Here is a 24,196-nt window from a genome sequence, read left to right on the forward strand (position 1 = left end):
AAATTCAGAGTAGGTATTAAAATCCATGGAGAAGAAATAAAAACTTTGAGGTTTGCCGATGACATTGTAATTCTGTCAGAGACAGCAAAGGACTTGGAAGAGCAGATGAACCGAATGGATAGTGTCTTGAAAGGAGGATATAAGAGGAACATCAACAAAAGCTAAACGAGGATAATGGAATGTAGTCGAATTAAGTTGGGCGATGCTGAGGGAATTAGATTAGGAAATGAGACACTTAAAGTAGTAAAGGAGCTTTGCTATTTGGGGAGAAAAATAACTGTTGATGGTCGAAGTAGAGAGGATATAAAATGTAGACTGGCAATGGCAAGGAAAGCGTTTCTGAAGAAGAGAAATTTTTTAACATCGAGTACAGATTTAAGTGTCAGGAAGTCGTTTCTGAAAGTATTTGTATGGAGTGTGGCCATGTATGAAAGTGGAACATGGACGATAAATAGTTTGGACAGGAAGAGAATAGAAGCTTTCGAAATGTGGTGCTACAGAAGAATGCTGAAGATTAGATGGGTAGATCACTTAACTAATGAGGAGGTATTGAATAGGATTGGGGAGAAGAGAAGCTTGTGGCACGACTAGAAGAAGGGATCGCTTGGTAAGACATATTCTGAGGCATCAAGGGATCACCAATTTAGTATTGGAGGGCAGCGTGGAGGGAAAAAATCGTAGAGGGGGACCAAGAGATGAATACACTAAGCAGATTCAGAGAGATATAGGTTGCAGTCGGCACTGTGAGATGAAGAAGCTTGCACAGGATAGAGTAGCATGGAGAGCTGCATCAAACCAGTCTCAGGACTGAAGACAACAACAAACAACATATGAAGCAGTGTTGCAGACTTCATTATTCAACAAGTCACAAAGAAAAGTGAACCTTTTTAACACATTTGTGTGACTGTGTTACTAACTTGTTGGAGTGCTGTAGAACCTGCGTTCTCCTATCCTTTTACCTGGCCCTGGGCCTTACAGCTGTGTAATAGTGGCAGGGAGGAACTGTCTCAGCGGCGTACGTATCGCAAAGTTACAAAGTCGGCCTATCGTAACAACAGTGGCAACTCGGCCTCCACAGCAGCAGCGACAAGGCCTTTACAAAAGTGGCGATGACGGCTTACAAAACTGGCGACGAAGATTTTCAAAACTGTCATTGGTATCTCAGACCACGTTCGTCATCTTGCGGCTGCTGCCTTCTGAACAGTTCTAAAAAGAGCTTCTTGTACCTGACTTTGATGACCGTAAAGGCAGAAATATTACAAAACGATATCAGCTAACGTCAGTTTACTACAGTAGTGTAACAGAACTTCAATGCAAATACCCACCGCGGGCAGTTAGAGCTAAGAGGTCCACTTTCACAGAGAAATGATGTCCCGACTTACCCACTACAAGTGCTATGAATATGTAACCACAGACCTGTAGATGGGAAGACAATTAGTTTGACTACCACCTCCACTGAGCAGGTTCCGCTGTAACATTGCAACCGATGTTGAGCGGACCAGCATTTGCATACCTCTCGCGTCATCATAACGGAGCAACATTTTCTTATGTGCACTGTCAACTACCAGTTGGAGACTGAACAGTTGGACATTGATACAAATCCATTTAGCAAGAAGCACCGTAGTTATGGAACCATTACGATACTTACATGGAAATTGGGAACTATGACGCAAAAGCAACCTGTCTACTTGCAGTGGATTCAAAAACTTTACGAAAAAGACTTACAAGGGGAGGCCACCAGTTGTGAAATTCAGATTCGATTCATACTGCGCATAATAAAAGCTCATGGCCAGAGGTGTAATGTGGCAAAGCACCAAGATGCACTTCTCAGCCGTTGTCGAGAAAATCGACAGTTAAAAGAAACCGTTGAGGTGAAATACTCTCTACGATTAACAATTTTCTACAGCGTCGTGGCGCAGCGGTAAGCTCTCGGGTTCGTAATCCGAAGGTCGTCGGATCGAATCTCGCGCCATGCAATTTTTTTTATTATTAGTTTTTTGTAATTCAAATATATATATATATATATATATATATATATATATATATATATATATATATATAAAGTATTAATGAATTGTTTATGCATGTTGGTGAAGGCGGATCGGTCTCCAATTGTACCGCCTCCATTTTTCCGTTTTTTTAACAGGGTGTACCAAAGCTCTCCCGTCCGCACTGATTTTCGACAATGTTATAAGTTGCGCTAGGGACCGCATCTACCTTCTTTCGAAGTTAGCAGGCAACTACGCTGTTATGCGGCGGCTCGTTTCGGCCCATTCAACATGTCATTCAAGTGTAACGAGGGAGTAACGGAGTTTATATTTCATACCTGCCACAGCAAATTTGTGTTCGTGGGGTCTCTATTCTAATTCGAACGTTTGACTTACGCTATACGTATTCGTTTCGGAATATCGTTTCTACGTCTTCCGTTAACTATATATATATATATATATATATATATATATATATATATATATATATATATATGAATTATGAAAAACAAATACTAAAAAAAAAAGGTTGCATATGGCGACCTTCGGATTACGAACCCCAGCGCTTACCGCTGCGCCACGACGCTGTATAGAACTATTAATCGTAGAGAGTATTTCACTGCAACGGTTTCTTTTAACTGTCGATTTTCTCGACAACGGCTGAGAAGTGCATCTTGGTGCTTTGCCACATTACACCTCTGGCCATGAGCTTTTATTATGCGCAGTATGAATCGAATCTGAATTTCACAATTGGCGGCCTCCCCTTGTTAGTCATAAGAATCAATATAGGCAGTATGAACCTGATCAGATTTTACATGAATTGTATAAGCGAGCCAATCATGAATATCTAAAGAACCGAGCTGAACGAAACGCATGGATTTATCGAAACTGAAGCTGACTGTATCTTTTCTTCGCACATTATGAGGGGAATACGCCGCTGCTGACGGACACACGCAACAAATGACGCTACGAACCAAACAACGATGGACACACACGAAGACACAAACAAAACTGACGAAGAGTTGTGCAGGTACGCACGACGGTACATGGAGGCGGTAAACTAACAACCCTGCTCGGTGCTCGGGTGTTCGAGGAGTAGGGCCTACTGTGGTGCATGTCTTCAACACGTGGCGAAACGAAGGTGAAACCACGTCCAGACGTCTAGAGGTTGGGCGGCCACACCTCATTACAGATGTCGGACGTCGTAGGCTGGGTGGACTGGTGAAACAGGAGTGGGGGCGAAATGTGGTGATGCTAACATCAGACCTGAATGCTGGGCAGAGTACAAGAGTGTCTGAACACACAGTGCACCGAACAATTCTAAGGATGAGCCTCTGCAGCTGACGATCCATGCGTGTGCCGATGTTAACACCACGATGTTGGCAGCTACGACTGAAATGGGCACGTGACCATCGACACAGGACGTTGGCGCAGTGGCAGAGTGTTGCACGGCCAGATGAATCGCGATACGTTCTTCATCATGCCGATGGGAGGATGCGAATCCGTCTTTTTGCAGGGAAACGGCTCCTAGACACCTGTACTGTGGGACGGGGACAAGCTGGTGGCGCCTCCATTATGCTCTGGGGAACATTCACGTGGGCATCCGTGGGTCGAATGGAGCTCGTGCAATACACGGTGACGGCCAGGGAGTATATCGTACACTGTTTCCAGACGACGTACACAACTTCATGACTATCTTGTTTCCCAACGAGAGTGGCATTTTTCAACAAGATAATGCACCATGTCACAAGGCCAGGAGTGTGATGGAGTGGTTCGAGAGAAACAGCGACTGGCCCCTCAGCTCACCAAATGCGAACCCGATGGAACATGTCTGGGATGTGACTGAATGTGGCGTCAGAACTCGTCGCTCCGCTTCCCAGAATTTACGGGTGACTTGTGGGTGCAGGTGTGGTGTCAGCTCCCTCCAGAGACCTACTACGTCCTCATTAGTGCCAAGCCACGTTGTGTCGCCGCTGTTATCCGTGATAAAGGAGGACATACCGGCTATTAGGTAGGTGGTCATACTGTTCTGGCTGGTCAGTGTATAGGTTTCGATGAGTGAATCTACGGGTATTAAAATATGTGACGTGTGTGGCCGTATCGTTTGATTCCACTGACTTAAAAGCTCAAAATCTTTACGCCGTGAAGGTGCTGTAGACTCTAGTGTCTGACATACATTTCAACTTGATATGTCAACCGGTTCCTGAGAGAAAAGGAACTTAACAGTAGGATAGAGAGACGGACAGGAAGATAAAGTGATCCTATGAGGGTTCCGTTTTCACCGACTGAGGTGTGGAACGCTAAAACACTGAAGATAAGGCGTAAAGTGCTGGACAATACAGGGGAAAAGGAAATTAAATGAATTCTGCATTGCGTACGATGTATATTTCGTCAATTTATTTATTTGTTTTTGCAAGCATGTGTGGTGTCACAAGGCTTAGGACTGTCCCACCCCTCATTAAATCGACCAAGACTTATACGAATAATTGTAAGAACCCTTATTATTATTATGTTCTGTAAGTTTGTTTGTGGGTTTCAGAAATACTGTGGGAAGAAAGTTTATTTATGTTGCAGATAACGTGGAAGACGTTGCCCAACGATCACCACGGAAGTTCGACGTAGCGGCAAGTGGGCAAGGAATAAAACAAATGCTGCAAACTTCCGCGAGCCATGGAAGAGCCTGGGCCGCGAGGGCGTCGAGATTCCTAGGTCGTTGTTGGACAACGTCAGAGGAAGAGATATTCTGCTTTCTCTTTGTAAACAGATCGATCGAGTTTGAAAGGTACATGTAAAACGTATAGGCGGGTGACACATTAGGTGGGACCCGATGCCTGTAATACTTCCACAGTTATTAAAAAGTTGTTAAACGGCAAAACCAATAGTTCATCATTTATATAGAAAAAAGTAGTAAAGATATAGGAAAGGAAGAGTTGCGGCGTCACAATGAAAAGTGATACATCGCTCAGGAACGAAGAAGCATGTAAACAGCGGGCGTTACGTGGTGAAAACAAATCAACTGATAAAATAGTAAGTCTGTAATTAAGCATAAAGCCACGTAACACTGCACATGGAAGTTAAGAAGAGATTTAATATTCGAAACTAGATTGTTCAGTCCGAACAAAGCTTATAGCACAACTCACGACCAGTTCTCACAGCTTTACATTCGTCAGTACTTCGCTTCCTACCTTCCAAACTTCACACAGGTCCTTCCGCGGAACTTGCAAGAATAGCAGTCCTGTAAGAAAGGATATTGGGGAGACATGGCTTACCCATAGCCAGAGGGTTGTTTCCAGAATGGAATTTTCATTCTGCAGCGGAGTGAGCGCTGGTTTGAAACTTCCTGGCAGATTAAAACTGTCTGCCGGACCGAGACTCGAACACGTGCAATCCGCACAGACATGTTATGTCCAAGGGGACGACTGTGATGCGCACGTTGTTTGGCAACAGCTTCCATCTGAGTTCTGCACGGAAGTGCAATCCAAACAAAACATAGGATGTAAGAAACTTCAACATCGCAGCGCGTCAGCAATCGTTGGTTAATATATTAAAAAACTAGAAACCCGCCTCGATTGCGAAAAAAGCGCCTAGTGTTAACCTAGGTTTCGGCTTAGATAACTACACCTCTTTCAGAACAATAAAACCCACAAGTGCCTAAGAAGACCTTTGTCAATGATTAAAAGAACACCATAGCTATAAATTTATAAACGAAAAAAAGGAAAACACAAACAGTACATATGTACAAAGTCAAAACCACTACTTAATGGTGTACGCTCCACATCACACCGGCCTATGTTCGATGATAATCTTCTGTAGCTGCAGTTTATGGCGGGTCATGACCCGTCGAACATAGGCCGGTGTGAGGTGGAGCGTACACCATTAAGTTAAGTAGTGGTTTTGACTTTGTACATATGTACTGTTTGTGTTTTCCTTTTTTTTTCGTTTATAAATGTATAGCTATTGTGTTCTTTTAATCATTGACAAAGGTCTCCTTAGGTACTTGCGGGGTTTATTGTTCTGAAAAAGGTGTAGTTATCTAAGCAGAAACCTACGTTAACACTAGGTGCTTCTTTCGCAATCGAGGTGGGTTTCTAGTTTTTTAATATAAAACAGCCGAGCGAGGTGGCGCAGTGGTTAGACACTGGACTCGCATTCGGGAGGGCGACGGTTCAATCCCGCGTCCGGCCATCCTGATTTAGGTTTTCCGTGATTTCCCTAAATCACTCCAGGCAAATGCCGGGATGGTTCCTCTGAAAGGGCACGGCCGAATTCCTTTCCCATCCTTCCCTAATCCGATGAGACCGATGACCTCGCTGTCTGGTCTCCTTCCCCGAAACCAACAACAACAACAACAACAACAATATAAAACATAGAATCGTGGGAAGGACCGTGCCGGGGCTCGTTCTGTGACAAGAGCTTGCGTCTGCCTGGCAAGTGCTGGCCAGTTCTGCAGTGCTCGGGGCGCCGTCAGCGAGGAAGGCAGACCGCTAAACTTGAACGCCTGTCGCTCGGTCACGAAACAAAAGCGACCAGTCATGCCGTGTGGCCGTGCGTCCACACACGTGGTCCACATCTGGCGGCAGCGTCACGCCGTGACGTTGCGTCGAACGCGCCTTGGCCCCCGTGGCGACCTTGTGCCGATATTAGAAGCGAGGGTCGCGGCCGGCCAGACTCGTCGTAACTGTTTTGCGCGGTCCGCAGTCGCCGCCGCGGACGGCCGGAGAGACTGCCTGCCCTGCCTCACCACACGCTCCCGCGTGCGTTCCTCATCTGCGAGTCGCACGTGAGTCAACCACTCTCCTGCTGTCCTCCTTACTTCATAGAGCAAACCGTGTAACTTCTTCCGTACCTTATCTCGTGTAAATGAAATGTGTTCCCCGTTTCCATTGTGGACAACCACCAGCTGTACAATAGAATGACAATGAAACTTGTGCCAGACTGGATCACGTAACCGAATTTCCCGCTAATCGCGGGCGGTTGCCTTGCCATTAGGCTTGGCTCATGTCCAGACCCAAACTTCCACGTGTCGTAAACCCTGTGTGTACAACCTGTAATTGTACATCCATTATCAGTTATGTACGTTTCCGTAGACGTATGCTTGACGGCATATAGAAGAATGGGTCTTGCCATCACTTGTGCACGGATAGCCGAATGGTAAGGTGGCTGCTCGCTATAACTCGCAAATCCGGGTTCGAGTCCCGCTCCAGCACAAATTGTCATTGTCGTTATTCCAGTATTCAGCTATGGTTGTCCTTATTCGCAACCGCGAATACATTTCATGTATTTCATAAAGGCTGCAATGGTCGCAGTGCCTCTTCCTTCGGGCATGCATGCACGATCGTAATTGGGAATAACGCTGTCATTGCAATATCGTACTCATTTCTTACGTCTCTTGGGGTTGGCGCTCCTTGTCTGGGCTGCGCCATTTAGAAAAGTATTTCCAACATTTCACGATACAGTCCTATCGTTATCAGATCGTTCTTTACGGTCCTGATCCATGTATTCGGTGGACGCCCAAGGTCTCTTTTCGGTTCTTTTCAGTCTAGTACTGTTTTTGTCATATAGTTCGGTTTACAGTGCACGGCATGCCCGCACCGGCGTAGGCGATTCTCTTGTAGCTCTCCCACTGTTTATAGCGGTCGCGCGGTTCCACACTGTAGCGCCCAGAACCGCTCGGCCACTCCGGCTGGCGATTAAAATTCCTTGATAGTTGCCACTTCACGTGGTGGTGGTGTCTTCCTCCACTCAGAGCGTTCAACGTCACTCCCGAACTGTACGACGTTGCCAAAATGCCACAGCAAATGGTCAGTTCACTTCCAGTTCCTCATCTGCCCTTTTTTATTGTTGCTTTTGGATCCCGAATCCTGGGTCCGGCCCTTTTATTTCGTATTTCATCACACTCGATAGACACACACAAACCATCACACAAGAAACAATGTTAACGTACATTTCGTACACGCCGCTAGCCAAAACTACTGGATTCTTTCGCAGAAGACACAGTTCGGCTTCACATATTCAAGTATTAGTATCACAGACATCAAATTACAGCAGGTAAACTTCATACGGCGAAACATGAAATCAAACTTTTTGAACGCAGCTAATGATCGTGTTGCTGGTTCGATAAACTAATAGACGTAACGGCCTGTCCTGCAAGTCGTGAATCTCGCAGGCTGATAATATTATTTTTTTAAATCTTTAGTGAAATCACTATTATTATTTTCAGTTAATTGGTTTCAACGTAATTTGTCATCTTTTTCCTTGGTCGCATCATTGTCGCCATCGTATTGACCTTTTCATCTGCTCTTATTTTTCTTCGTATCATTCATTTTTCGTCCGAATCTGCCTCTGTCGCCTATAACCTGTAAATCAGTTCCAAGCACTACTCCTGACCGGTCGGTATCGTGTCAGCTCGCGTAGCAACAGCGAGATGTTACAGTTCGCTTCGGTGCTTAAACTTAATTTTTTGTCTTGATGTTGCTCGTAAAAATTAGCTTGAATCACCGTGAACAAAACGATTTTAGTTCTGCCGCAGATTGCTGACCGCCGTTTTCTCGGATACACCGCACATCACGAGGTAGTGGTTAGCTCAGCACACGAGTCCAGATTCAGGGCTACAAAACGCGTCGTCTGCCGCATTTCAGTCATTGGTAGCTTATAATCAGTGGTCGAGCGAGCATCTGGCATTTCTGGCATACCTCGCGGCGGCCACTTAGAACATTGCTCCATGTTACACCAAGTAATTTTAATCGCACTGCCGGCCGCTGTGGCCGATCGGTTCTAGGCGCTTCAGTCTGGAACCGCGCTGCTGCTACGGTCGCAGGTTCGAATCCTGCCTCGGGCATGGATGTTTGTGATGTACTTAGGTTAGTTAGGTTTAAGTAGTTCTAAGTCCAGGGGACTGATGACCTCAGATGTCAAGTCCCATAGTGCTTAGAGCCATTTTAATCGCACTACAGCGCCTGAAGCAAGCCTCTGGTGTGGTCGGGTCTTACTTTTTAGGGTCAGTCGTCCAGACCAATCTCTGTAACCTGGAGCTCCCGTTCATCTGACGTGCTCATGACCACCATTCTGAACGGTAGCTTACAGGTGGTCTTCTCACGCGTTCTTCCTTTAACTTTGCTACTTACTTCCACATTCAGATGACTCCTGTTAGTCACCCCCAACTTAAAACAATTAATTCTTATAAGATTTTTCAGTGTCCTTACCCTTAGAAGCTGTGGATGTTATCACCGATCCGAGGCACTCCAGCTGACCGATTGGTTTTGTAAAGGTATTTAGATGTTGTTCCGATTTGTGGCAGTTCATACACAGTGGTCCTACTAGTCGTAGAAGTTCTAGCGCCGTGCACCAAGCATTAAGGGTGGGGGTGGGGGGGGGGGTGTGAATGAGCAGTTGAAATTCTTCGAAAATAACCTTATTAAATGCAAAGTTTTCGAGACAGTGTAGCTAAATTTGGCACAGTTGTTAAGGAACATTATAAGGATACACACACACACGTCTTAATGCTTATTGAAGTTATACGTTTTTAATTATAAACAGCTGAAATTTTTTCAACAGCGTGAGTACAAATGTTCCTTTTTTTTGAAAAATCTCTCACAACGAAATTAATGTATTTTTGCAAAAAGTTCGATAGACCATTATTACAAATATCTGTGGAACAGAGTATTGATATCTTCTTTTGCAAGATTTTTGCAGCTCTACAAATTTCTGTGAAAAAAATATACCAAATCTTACGACTTTTCTCTTATACAAATGTTTTACTACTGTAGTAAATGAAAATTCCTTCCACAGAATGTTTTACTATAGTAATGACTAATTGCATGCTAAATTTGTGTACTATAACGTCAGGGGTTTGTGAGGAAAATGTACATAAAGTCGCCAAAATGTAAGTTAAGGTAAACCTGAATCTAAGGTTTGACGGTATTTGTATTAGGCCTTACCTTATATGGGTGAACTAGTGCAAACCATATGTTTGGAGATGATTCTTTTGTTTGTTTGTCGTCTTAGGTTAACCAGATTTTCAAACTGAGTAACAACAATGTCAGCTGCATCAATTCTCCTGTTCTTGATTTCCTTCAGTGTCGACAGTGTGAAACCTCCTAGGTAAAATCCTAGTCTCTGTAGAGTCCTTAGTCTGCCAAGCTTAGCATAGTTAAAAGAGAAGCAAGCATCATACGCTGCAACCTCACCAGCAGTTGTAACTTTCATTAGGATTTTGAGTTTTTCCTTGCACACACTTTTGTGGAAGTTCTGGATGTGCTAAACAACGAAATATTCCCTACATTGCGATTGCATGAAACTGGAAGAAAACATAGCAGGAATAAATAATACGGGGAAATATAGAACAACAAAGGGGCGTCGCGCCATGGAAGCTTTTGTTAGTTATTATTTTTATCACGCTTAGGAGTGGGACTGGAACGTAATATTCAGAAACTTAAATTTCAATACCGTATAGTAAATGAGGTTCCAATAAAAAATTTTTCACAGTTTTGGTCACTTTCGCGTACGTCCCCGTTTCAGACAGTCTTAAAATTCTGGTACAGATTCTGTTATTAGAACAATGTCCTCGGCATACGAAAATGTTCACGGAGATGGTTTCTGTAGATGTGCTGTGACATAGTTCATGACTAGACTGAATAATAGTTGTCTTAAAGCAGATCCTTGGTGGACCCCAAATTTTACCCCAATTGACACCTTCAGGGTTGACAACTTTTGTCTTGAAGTGCTCACACATGTGTTTGAGAATGTCGATGTGTCTGTCCATTAGGATTTTAACTTTACGAATATAGATTATAGTTCCCGCCCCGTTGGCAAAATCACATTGATTGGACGTAGTTTTTGTTAGCTTATGCAATTTGTTTGGAAACATTCTTTTCGCACCTTCAGTATTTGTGATGTTAGCTTCATCGCATGACAGTCTTCACAATCAGCTACATACCCTTCGTTTTGGTAGAGGGCGTTGGGTCACTTCATCCAGGTATTATTCCTTTTGTTAAGATAAGATTGTTCAGTGCGCCATTATATTTTAGAATTTAGAAGCTCAGCCGATGATTCGTCAGGCTCCTTTGCTTTGCCGTTGTTCCTAGTTTTAAGTGCGGTATTTACTTCTTCTGATGTTACAACTTTTAATGGATTTTCAGCTGGTGGTAAATCATGTCATGCTTCTTGGGGGTACTTTTCGTTTAACAATTTCTTTTATAATAGTAATTCCTATACTGTATGAAAAACCAGACGCTGGTCGGGTATTTATTTATTCCATTGTTCTATTAGTCCATCTCCTCTTCCCTCCTACCTCTCTGTCCATTTCCCCCACCGTCTGCACAACTCCATCCCAAAAAAAATGGTTCAAATGGCTCTGAGCACTATGGGACTCAACTGCTGAGGTCATAAGTCCCGTAGAACTTACAACTACTTAAACCTAACTAACCTAAGGACAACACACACATCCATGCCCGAGGCAGGATTCGAACCTGCGACCGTAGCTGTCGCGAGGTTCCAGACTGTAGCGCCAGAACCGCTCGGCCACCAGCGGCCGGCACTCCGTCCCACTGTCTGCGTCCATCTCCTCCTGCCCTCTCTCTCTGTTTATTTCTTCCTCCCTTCTCCCTGTCTACCCGCTCCTCCTCCACCCCTCTATCCGTTCCACTTGTCTCTGTCAATCTCCTCTTCCACCCCGCCCCTCTCTCACTCTACCACCTCCTCATCCCCCCTCTATCTGTCCATCTCCTTCCCGCTCCTCTATCACTCCTTCTGTCTCTGCCTGCCATTCTCCTGACTCACCTTTCTCTAACATCTCCTCTTCCCCCTTCCTCTGTCTATCACCATGTTATTACCTCCCTCCGTCGCACCAGCCCTACTGGGAGGTACGTGGTTTTTAGCCCATAGTATTTGTTTCCAGATAGAAGGTAATGTAGATAGAAGGTAATGTCTGTACCAAGTTTGACTGAAATCGATCCAGAGGCTTAGCAGGAGACGTTTAACATATGTATGTGTGACGTACCAGGTGGTTATAATGAAACTACAGGTACTCATGGAGGTCCAGTATGGGCTGTAATTATATTATGGCAGCGAAACATGATAGTTATGCTAATACATTAACGTGGAACCCATTTACATTGGAAAAAAAATTTGTTCCACTTTGGGCCACCAGGTGCAAATCTGTTTGTATGACTGTATGATATCCACGTTGTCTTTTGACAAGCCATAACGTGAGTGAACGGTATAGCTATTGAGAAGAGAGAGACCGTGCGCAGTCAGTGAAACTGTTTTATGTGAACGGCAGCAATTACAGTGATGCATTGAGAGAGTATTGACGAATGAAAGATATGAGGAGAGGCCCGATGTCTTTAAATCGTTTACACAACACGATAAAGAAATTTGAAAACTAGGGTTAGCTTCATGTGGCGCTTGGAAAAGGCAGGCGTCGTATCCCAATTGAAGTTATTGACTAGGCTGCTGTTACTGTAACTGACCACGTGCCCCGGGTTGTGCTACTCCTCATGCAGTGTCACGAGAATTGTCTATCCCTTGGTCAACAGTACGGAAAGTTCTGCGGCTTATTTTACACTGGAACAAGTACGGGATACAGATGGTGCATGAACTGAAACCTTATGATACCCAGCAACGTTCTGAATTTTGGACTTCGGTTTCTGACACAGATCGAAGTTGATGACCTGGAAATATTCTATGGAGTGAGGAGGCACATTTCACACTACAGGATTCAGTGAATACACAGAACTGCCGAATTTAGAGTGCAGTTAATCCGCGTGTTGTGCAGAAAGAATCACAGCACTCGCCGTACCTGACTGTGTGGTGTGGATTCACAAGCAGTTTTATCCTCGGTCCGTTCTTCTTAGAAGATCACACACCTGGAGTGCTTCCAGATGTACCGTTACGTTTGCACGTTATTGAGACCTACTTGTACAGCATGTAATTCCTGCTTTGGGAGAGCGCAACTGCGTGAAAACCACTGTTTTCATGCAAGATGGGAAACACCTCATGTCCCTCGCCCAGTGAAAGAGTGCTGTCTTCAATGAATGTGTTATCTCCAGCGGTTTTCCAGATGCATGACCTGCAGTATTACCTGGTCTCAATCCATGTGACTTTTGGCTCTAGCCATGTCTAAAAGAACGCGATTACCGGGGACACGTTCGATCTCTACCTGATATGAAGGCCAGTATACAGGAACAAGTTGATTAGATTCCACAGGAACTGCTGCGAGCAACTGTCAATAACGTCCTTTTACGGGTGCAACATCTCGTCGACGTCTCCGCTACTCACGCTGAACAAATTTTGTACGCGCTGCTTAATAATTAAATCAAGAATATGCCTTTCTCATTTGTTTGACCTTTTCTAGCCACGTCCTATTCGTAATCCATTACACATGGAAACATTTCTACACGTGTTTCTTGCATTCACAGCGCCAGACTTGCACCTGGTGGTCAAAATTAGAACTAATCGATATGTTTCGCTGCCACGCGATAATTACAACCCATACTGGACGTCTGTCAATAGCTGCACTGTAATTATGACAACACATATAGCACACATATATATTTGATTTTCTCCTGCTTTACACCATAAGACACATGGCAGGAATTCAACTGTGTAGCTCGATCTTAGGTCACGAAACACGTTAACAAAATCATTCGCTCGTTGCAGTCCTCATTCCCTCGACCTGGTTGACACACTGAACGGCACGAACAAGAGACAAACTGCACTTCATACTTTTAAATGTATTACAAGCCAACTAAATACAAGAAATAAATACCAACAAGTCCTTTTCGCACGTTTTTATTTCACCCCTTCTCATCCATACCCCATTCATAGTGTTAGAGGGGAATCTTATTCCCAAAGTATTTTTATACAAATAATAATTGATATATGTAACAGATATGGTTGAAATTTCTCTAGGGGTTCCTGAGTAATGCTTCAGTGTTATCCCCTTTTCTTTCCCATCCCTATGGAATGTAAATGGTCTTTGACCGTTCGGTGCTTCTTTATGGATAGTAAGCAACCTGCTAACAGTAAATCCCTCTCGTCTCCTAGTCTTTAAAGAGTCGAACAACCGTCTATAAATCGGCTTTACACTTCTGATTCCTGTACAAATGTATTAATGTGTTGAATATCTGACGTTACCGTGTAAGGGGGAAAAAGTTTAGAAGGGGTACGAAATGGTTAGAAGTTTGTTGGGAATCGATAAATAGTCTCATTATCAAACACCGGGTGAGGATTATTCTGTGTAATTCGCTCTCCGTTTTAATATAACCTAGTATTTCACACTTCTCAGAGTTTATGATGTCATATTTCCTGAACTATATGTCACACAATAATATAATTTCGCAAGCACATGCAGTGGAACATGTGAATAGCTTCTGCGAAATACGTTGCGAACAGAGGTAATAGTGAAGAAGTAAAAAAGTTAAAACGTCATGCCTGATGCGGCAGCTTTGCTGCATGAACAGAGAATGTAGTAATCGATAAACTTTTTTCTTTTCATCACTTTGTGGGAGGTGTCGGCGGGAAGAGGTTTTGTGAATGTTTGCTGTTGTTGTTGTTGTGGTCTTCAGTGCTGAGACTGGTTTGATGCAGCTCTCCATGCTACTCTATCCTGTGCAAGCCTCTTCATCTCCCAGTACCTACTGCAACCTACAACCTTCTGAATCTGCTTAGTATATTCTTCTCTTGGTCTCCCTCTACAATTTTTACCCTCCACGCTGCCCTCCAGTACTAAATTGGTGATCCCTTGGTGCCTGAGAACATGTCCTACCAATCGCTTTCTAAACAAATTGTAAATAGCCTCTCGCTCCCTGTATTTTACCCCTGCCACCTTCAGAATTTGAAAGAGAGTATTCCAGTCAACATTGTCAAAAGCTTTATCTAAGTCTACAAATGCCTTTCCTTAATCTTTCTTCTAAGATAAGTCGTAGGGTCAGTATTGCCTCACGCGTTCCAACATTTCTACGGAATCCAAACTGATCTTCCCCGAGGTCGGCTTCTACCAGTTTTTCCATTCGTCTGTAAAGAATTCGCGTTAGTATTTTGCAGCTGTGACTTATTAAACTGATAGTTCGGTAATTTTCACATCTGCCAACACCTGCTTTCTTCGGGATTGGAATTATTATATTCTTCTTGAAGTCTGAGGGAATTTCTCCTGTGTCATACATCCTGCTCACCAGATGGTAGAGGTTTTTCAGGACTGGCTCTCCCAAGGCCGTCAGTAGTCCTAATGGAATGTTGTCTACTCCCGGTGCCTTGTTTCGATTTAGGTCTTTCAGTGCTCTGTCAAACTCTTCACGTAGTATCATATCTCCCATTTCATCTTCATCTACATCCTCTTCCATTTCCATAATATTGTCTTGAAGAACATCGCCCCTGTATAGACCCTCTATATACTCCTTCCACCTTTCTGCTTTCCCTTCTTTGCTTAGAACTGGGTTTCCATATGAGCTCTTGATATTCATGCAAGTTGTTCTCTTTTCTCCAAAGGTGTCTTTAATTTTTCTGTAGGCAGTATCTAACTTACCCCTCATGAGATAAGCCTCTACATCCTTACATTTGTCCTCTAGCCATCCCTGCTTAGCCATTTTGCACTTCCTGACGGTCTCATTTTTGAGACGTTTGTATTCCTTTTTGCCTGCTTCACTTGGTGCATTTTTGTATTTTCTCCTTTCATCGATTAAATTCAGTATCTCTTCTGTTACCCAAGGATTTCTATTAACCCTCGTCTTTTTACCTACTTGATCCTCTGCTGCCTTCACTATTTCATTCCTCAAAGCTACCCATTCTTCTTCTACCGTATTTCTTTCCCCCTTTCCTGTCAATTGTTCCTTTAAGCTCTCCCTGAAACTCTGTACAACCTCTGGTTCTTTCAGTTTATCCAGGTCCCATATCCTTAAATTTCCTTAAGGTTTGCTATTAAGTGTAAACTTTGTTGTAAGTTGCTAGGTGCCTCAATTCACAAATACTGGATGACTATAGTCCGGGTATTTGTGCACCATGGGTTACGCTTTTCATCCTCCCTCCCCCCCCCCCTCCCCGCCGCTACCTCTCTGAGAGTCAAGTAGTTCTTACCGCTGCTGTGCTTCTTTTGAGATAGTAAGTGACATGGCTATCAAGTTTGGTTGAAATAGATCCAGTACTTTAGAAGGAGATGTTGAAGCTACGTAGATACATACATAAATTTTTATAAGCTATAGGGATTTATTGTGTTTTATATCTTTTTATGGTTATTTCTGAATTTAGAACTTTTGAAAATTTTCCTCATCTGTTTCAGCTGTTTAGACTATTAGCTGGCTCTTGATTTCGGAACAGCAACCATACTCTCGGTATCTTTCTGGCTTGTTTATAAGCAGTGCTTTGTTAATCATGTCTAGTGATTATACTCGTAAATGAGATATACGAATGATTGATACTGGGCGTGGGTGAGAATAGTGAGATTCGTGCAGCTTCACTTGTCGTTTGCAGCGCGAAATTGTCGCGTCACATTAGCCGCTAACAAGTCTTCCGTTTTCGGGAAAGTATCTGCACTGTACGTCAGGATAAGTGTGAGTGAATTCTTCCAGTCATATCCAACTTATAAACACTTCTTTCTTCACGATGTAGCGGTACTCAGCTACGTATATCGTGGTGGTACCACTCCAAGATTATTTACGTGCGACACATGTTACTAATGTTTGTAGAGATTTTCAGACCCAGTCGTCGGTGAACTAAATCCTAAATATAAATTACTGCCGAAGGTAAATAAAAAACAAAATGAAAACTTTCACAGTAAGATCATTACCTTAAAAGACTTTGCTCTTATCATGAATGCTTGACAAGTGGAATGTTTATATTGAAGTATACGAAAATGTCAGGAAAAAATGAACATGCACTTGAATTGTTAACTGCAGAATAGTAGCAGATCCACTTTTACAAATTTTACAGTAGAGACAGAAAGCTACTTTATTCAAAAACTCAAAATCAAAATTATTATACACTGTCTAAAAACATGTCGTTGTACAGTACTTTAGATAATGTACTTCATGCCCAACTTTGTGCTAGCAGTAGCTTAAATTTATTTGCAGCTGGACTTCTATCCTTTCTTCAGCAAACAATATGGAATATAAATTAAAAGCCTCAGGCTTAAGTCATTACTAAGGCAAGCTTTTTTGCAGAACTTTGGCCACTTAGTAATGTAATCAGCACAGTCTTCTGTTTTGATGAGAACAAAACCAAATCTGTCTTTCTTCTACGAAGAATGAAGTATGAATTCTGTCATCTCACTAACAGTGTCAAATCGTTCCTGTTTTCTCAGTTCCCTTCTGATTATGATAAAATCCCCGTATCTCTATTACTTTTTGCAGTAAGCGGCAAATTATAAGTATTGGTAGGACCGCTTTATTGACTGTGTGTAAGTTCCGTACCTGCAGTAAACGATGCGGCTAACCAGTTGGACTTATTTGATGAAAAAAAAAAAAAGAATTTTGAAAATTATGGTGTGTTTCCTGTCTGCACTTAGTGATTCACTTAGTTGCGAAGGTAACTGAATGTCTTCTATGCACCAAATGTTTTAATGAACTAAATGGGAATGGCAAATATTCCGTCGAATTAAGTGTCCAGCTACTCCCAAAGCATTCAAATTGTTGTGAGTACACTATGGGAATTTCTTTTACCTTTACATCGTTTTTATTCATCCTTGAAACTAGAAACGTTGTAAGCCTGTATCCCCTCTCCCTACATCCCCTCCCCTTCCCGCACCCCATGCACGTCATTCGTGATACTTGACCAGTTCAAGGTATCGCTAACGTCACTCGAGGGTAGGTTAAAACGAAGTCGACTCCGTTTTTATGGGGATAACCGTGTTGGTGTTGTTGTTGTTGTTGTTGTTGTGATCTTCAGTCCAAAGACTTGGCCCTCGTCCACAATTTTTACCGCCCATGACTTCTTGAAACCTCAAGATGTGCCCTACCACGCGATCCCTTAATATATTCAAGGTGTACCAAAGACTCTTTTACGAAATAATAGTGCGTGTGTTATTGAGAAGTACCATGCAATGTTCCTACGGACATACATGCATGTTGGAAGGAACATAGTATCGTACTTCTTAATAACACACGAACTGTTATTTCGTATTTATTCGCCAATACCAGGCTTCTTGACCGTGTCTGACAGGAATCTTAATAGAAGAACTGGCACCAGTTTCTCAAATGGGGCCAGTGGTGGTGCTGCATATTTACCACTAGACACTTCACAATATACATGCTTTGTTTATCGAATACAGCTACGTTCAAATGTTGGAGCCCAGATCAGCCACGGCGAGCGACATCTATCGGGCACCAACGACCGGAAGACACACCAATCCTAGCGACAGTAGGCATCCATATGTCAATTGACATGTGGTATGGCTGTCGACACACTACATTTTCATAGGCACAGAGAGACGTGCAATGCGCTACGTAACGGTTAATGGTAAAAATGTGACCCGATCCTGACTCCAAGCGAGTCAAGTAACGAATTCACCGTTATGCCCTCAGTCCCATACTCTGAACGACGGTGAGCACCGCCTCTCACGCGGTCCCTAAGCAGACGTTTGGCGCTTGGTGACATAAATGATCGCTTTCTTCGAGTGAGGCAACATGACAGTGGACAAGCGACTGTATTCTTCCCGGGCGGAACGTACTATCTACGTACTACAACGAATGCAGTAACGTGACTTCGAGGCCAGACGTGCTCTATTTGCGTAGACGTGTCTGCAGACGCCCCCGACGACGGTCGGGTACCAACATGACAGCCAGGTGTTATGGTCTGAGGTGCCATCTCTCTTCGTAACAGGACTCGTTTTATTTGTCATCGCGGCACCCTTACAGCGCAGCGGTCCGTCGACGATTTTCTAAATCCCTCTTTGTTGCCCTTCTTGGCAAGCCATCCTGGGTTTCCATTTCAGTGGGATACTGCCCACCCGCACACGGCGAGAATTTCTATAGCTTGTCTTCGTGCTTGCCAAACTCTACCTTTGCCAGCAGTGTCGCTGGATCTCTCCCCAGTTGAGAGCGTTTGGAGCTTTATGGGCAACGCCCTCCAGCCAGCTCCGTATTTTGACGACCATGGAGCTGGTTGGCCTCTGTAATAAAAAAACTGAGTGGAAGGATTAACAAACGAACTTTAACGGATGTCGTGTGACGTCCGCAACGACCAAACCCGATTGGACTGCTTTTGGCATTGTATCCATCAGGAGAACATCCAAAAACTATAACATTCTATGCAAAGCCGTATAACTGCTTGCATAATTACCAGAGATCGACCACCACGTTACTGACATGCTCAATTTGTAAAACCCTTACTCTTGAATTAAGCATTCAATTTTTCTGGAATTGTAATTACTCTTTTGTCTGTACATGTACGCTAGTATACCGATTTCCACCCCACTCAGATAATTCCCTCATGGTATTTTTCTTTTTTTTTTTTGTCTTTGAGTGTAATAATGATAAAAGTAGTAGCCGTGTCTCGGTAATGCTGTTCTTCTGTAACTGCTTACCCGATACCGGATGTTGGCGATGCAGCAGCTTTTTCTATCGTCGTTCGGTGAAGGTCATTGGATGAAACATAAAACAACATTTAAATTTCTGAGCCATGTAATGATTCTTTTTCTTCCTCCACGTGCAAGTCTGAGAAGCATTATACACTACTGGCCAATAAAATTCCTACACCATGAAGATGACGTACTACAGACGCGAAATTTAACCGACAGGAAGCAGATGCTGTGATATGCAAACGATTAGCTTTTCAGACCACTCACACACAAGGTTGGCGCCGGTGGCGACACCTACAACGTGCTGACATGAGGAAAGTTTCCAACTGATTTCTCATACGCAAACAGCAGTTGACCGGCGTTGCCTGGTGAAACGTTGTTGTGATGCCTCGTGTAACGAGGAGAAATGCGTACCATCACGTTTCCGACTTTGATAAAGGTCGGATTGTAGCCTATCGCGATTGCGGTTTATCTTATCGCGACATTGCTGCCCGCGTTGGTCGAGATCCAATGACTGTTAGCAGAATATGGAATCGGTGGGTTCAGCAGGGTAATATGGAACGCCGTGCTGGATCCCAACGGCCTCGTATCACTAGCAGTCGAGATGACAGGCATCTTATCCGCATGGCTGTAACGGATCGTGCAGCCATGTCTCGATCCCTGGGTCAACAGATGGGGACGTTTACAAGACAACAACCATCTGCACGAACAGTTCGACGACGTTTGCAGCAGGATGGACTATCAGCTCCGAGACCATGGCTGCGGTTACCCCTGACGCTGCATCACAGACAGGAGCGCCTACGATGGTGTACTCAACGACGAACCTGGGTGCACGAATGACAAAACGTCATTTTTTCGGATGAATCCAGGTTCTGTTTACAGCATCATGATGGTCGCATTCGTGTTTGGCGACATCGAGGTGAACGCACATTGGAAGCGTGTATTCGTCATCGCCATACTGGCGTATCCTCAGGCGTGATGGTATGGGGTGCAAATGGTTATACGTCTCGGTCACCTCTTGTTCGCATTGACGGCACTTTAAACAGTGGACGTTACATTTCAGATGTGTTACGACCCGTGGCTCTACCCTTCATTCGATCCCTGCGAAACCCTACATTTCAGCAGGATAATGCACGACTGCATGTTGCAGGTCCTGCACGGGCCTTTCTGGATACACAAAATGTTCGACTGCTGCCCTGTCCAGCACATTGTTCAGATTTCTTACCAACTGAAAACGTCTGGTCAATGGTGGCCGATCAACTGGCTCGTCACAATACGCCAGTCACTACTCTTGACGAACTGTGGTATCGTGTTGCAGCTGCGTCGGCAGCTGTACCTGTACACGCCATTCAAGCTCTGTTTGACTCAATGCCCAGGCGTATCAAGGCCGTTATTACGCCCAGAGGTGGTTGTTCTGGGTACTGATTTCTCAGGATGTATGCACCCAAATTGCGTGAAAATGTAATCACATGTCAGGTCTAGTATAATATATTTGTCCAATGAATACTCGTTTATCATCTGCATTTCTTCTTGATGTAGCAATTTTAATGGCCTGTAGTATACCTTTATTGCGTAGACTTTATAATCCTGTAGCTATCAAATGCCTCATCGTATGCCTCATATTTCTTGGTAGCGTTTACAATTTTTTTCAGTTTTCCTTAGTGTTTCGTTCTTAGCAAAGTGACCAGTCTAGGAAGAATATGTGTGCGTCTTTTTTTTTATTTTTGTATTGTCTTCACGGTTTTGCAGCGAACGAGAGGAGCGTTGAGACATAGATTTAGATGGATGGAGTTTCGTGTGAACGTTCGATGCTCAGACGGCGTCTTAGTATCATGGACTTGTGTGTTACAACTGCTGGACGCGATGCAATTAATCGTCCCATATTGAGAGGTACGCAGTAAATATTTCTTCTTATTTCATTTTATTTTTGCTGTGTATCTAAAGCGCACTTTTTAGTGAACTGCTAGAGAAACTCCAATGTCAGTTTTTTGAATAAAGACTTATACAGGACTAACAAGAAACGAAAACAAAGATAGATGTGACTGGTGATTGGTGCTCTTTCATGGAGTGAGAAATCTATAACAGAACTAGTTTACAATAACCATCATTATTCATCACGCCTGTAGTATGTATCACATTGAGATGTTAGTTAACATGTCATCGTATTTTTAAAATCGTTTTTATTTCCTTTTATTTCTTGTTTCAGTAAATTTCTTGTTAACCTATGAATCAACAATGGATGCAGTTTCTCTGTTTTGTACGAAATCTGGCGTCTGTGTATTTCATTTTCTACTGTAAACATACTCGTAGTAGCTCCAAGTTCTGTGATATCACTGGCTTAGCCACTCCGTAACTGTTCTTTAATACTAGGCCGTAAGACAGATCCACACAATTAGAGACTTATATGGTTGATGTCAATCTGTTGTAGAATTATGGAACATGTTCTACGGTCAGGAAGTGTGACGTTCTTGGAAAATGAACATCTCTTCTATAAAAACCAACATGTATTCAGCAAACAGAGATCCTGCGAAACTCAGCTCGCTCTGTTCCTCCATGAGGTCCACAGCGCAGTGGACAATGGCGCTCAGGTTTGTGCCGTGTTCCCTGATTTCAGTGAGGCATTTGACACCGTCCCGCATTGCCGCTTAATGAAAAAAATACGAGCTTACGGAGTATCAGAGCAGACCTGGATCCAATATTTCCTTGAAGATAGAACTCAACACGTCGCTCTTAACGGAACTAAATCGACAGATGTAAAGGTAATATCGGGAGTACCACAGGGAAGTGTGATGGGACCGTTGCTGTTCACAATACATATAAATTAACTAGTAGAAAGAGTCTGATGCCCTTGAAGGCTTTCGCAGATGATGCAGTTGTCTATACCAAAGTAGCAACGCCAGAAGATAGTAAGAATTTGCAGAACAACCTGCAGAGAATTGATGAAGGTGCAGGCTCTGGCAATTGACCCTCAACATAACTAAATATAACATATTGCGGATAAGTAGGAAAAGAAATCCACTACTGTACAGCTACAGTACTGATGACAAACAGCTGGCGACAGCGTTTGCCGTAAAATAACTAGTCATATCTATCCAGAGCGACCTTAAGTGGAATGACCACATAAAACAGTGGGAAAAGCAGATACCAGACACAGATTCATCGCAAGAGTATCACGAAGGAAGTGGCTTATAAGGCGGTTGTTCGCCCGATTCTTGAGTACTGTTCATCTATCTGGGATCCCCATCAGGTAGGACTGATAGATGAGATAGAGAAGATCCAACGAAGAGCGGCGCGTCTCATCACTTGATCATTTAGGTGGCGAGAGAGCGTTACGGAGAAGCTAAAGAAACTCCACTGGTAGACGTTACAAGGGCGACGTTGTGCATCACCGAGAGATTTACTATTGAAATTTAGGGAAAGCACTTTTCAGGAGGAGTCGGAAAACATATTTCTTCCCCCCACATACATCTTGCGTATTGATCACAAGGAGAAAATTCGAGAAATTGGAGCCAACACAGAGGATTACCAACAATCATTCTTCCCACGCACTGTTCGCGAGTGGAACAGGGTCGGAGGGATCAGATAGTGGCACCTAAAGTACTCTCCGCCACACACCGTTACGTGGCTTGTGGAGTAGGATGTAGATCTAGATGAATACTGAAGTAAGTGTTTTTATGCATACTTCTTGAAATACTTCTGTTGAACAGTGGATTTAATTTCAAAGAGTATTCTTAAAAATTTATTTTATTTACTAGCGATTCATCAAGAACATTAACACATTTAATCACACTATGTGAGCGTGGAAGTAGTTGCCAGGGAGTATCTGATGAAATCAAAATCAAACTGCCTTTAACAAATGGGAATTTTTTCCTAAAACCTTTTTGTCTCTTTTTTTAAATAAACAGATTTAAAATTATAAGCAGGATGCACCCTCTAAATATCAAGTTAAAATTTATTCAGAGGCAGAAACAAAAAAAATTTTTTTGAGTGTATGAGCTTTCGGGCTGAGAACCTTGCCGCTCCCTTTGGACAAGGCCGTAGTCACGACCGCTCACACCAACCTCTGAAAGACTACACTGGTGCAAATCTGCAACACACCAGATTACCTTAAAGTAAAAGTTTTAACAATTCACACAAGCAGACAAACTATGCACCCCGTAGGAGAGATGGAAATGGTACAAAACACTAAAATTGAAAGATGAACCTGCCACCGAAGGTGTAACTTGATTTTAACTTCTAAGAAAAGTCTTACGGTGGAAGGGTGGCAACTTTATATACTAAAATGACCATTTAAATAAAAACCCATGAAGTGCAATCTTATATAAAATTATACAAGGTTGGCAAAACGAGTTAATATGCTCTACAGTACGCATATACAGCCGCTCAAGGCAAGATAAAAACATATTTCAGGAATTAGGCCGTTACACTCCAAGCAATAAATTCGTTAACACACCGAATCCGACAAACATGACAGAGGCAGCTCCGAACGACAAACAAACACTAACTGCCCGACAAATGCGGACGAGAGACAGAGTAGCAAGCTGGGGACGAGAGACTGACACAGACTGACCGACTGGCAAGCTCATAGCGCCCCTTAAATGCACGTGAACAGCAACCTTTCCCCCTTTCCCACCAGAGGGAGACACCAAAGCTGCGATTGCCACAGCGGCGCCACCCCCATAAACGGAGGGAGACTGCTTCA

General features: G+C 43.4%; 1 protein-coding gene across 1 annotated transcript in view; it reads left to right on the plus strand.

Moving 5' to 3' along the window:
- The first annotated feature begins 6,648 nt into the window (after window positions 1-6,648).
- The window catches only part of LOC126262415 (UDP-glycosyltransferase UGT5-like), a 159,855-nt gene continuing 142,307 nt past the window's right edge, over window positions 6,649-24,196 (plus strand). The window contains exon 1 of the mRNA XM_049959043.1: window positions 6,649-6,768. The gene's annotated coding sequence lies outside the window, so the exon portion shown is untranslated. The remainder of the gene's footprint in view (window positions 6,769-24,196) is intronic.

The sequence above is a fragment of the Schistocerca nitens genome, chromosome 6, assembly GCF_023898315.1.
Source record: "Schistocerca nitens isolate TAMUIC-IGC-003100 chromosome 6, iqSchNite1.1, whole genome shotgun sequence".
NCBI classification, from domain to species: domain Eukaryota; kingdom Metazoa; phylum Arthropoda; class Insecta; order Orthoptera; family Acrididae; genus Schistocerca; species Schistocerca nitens.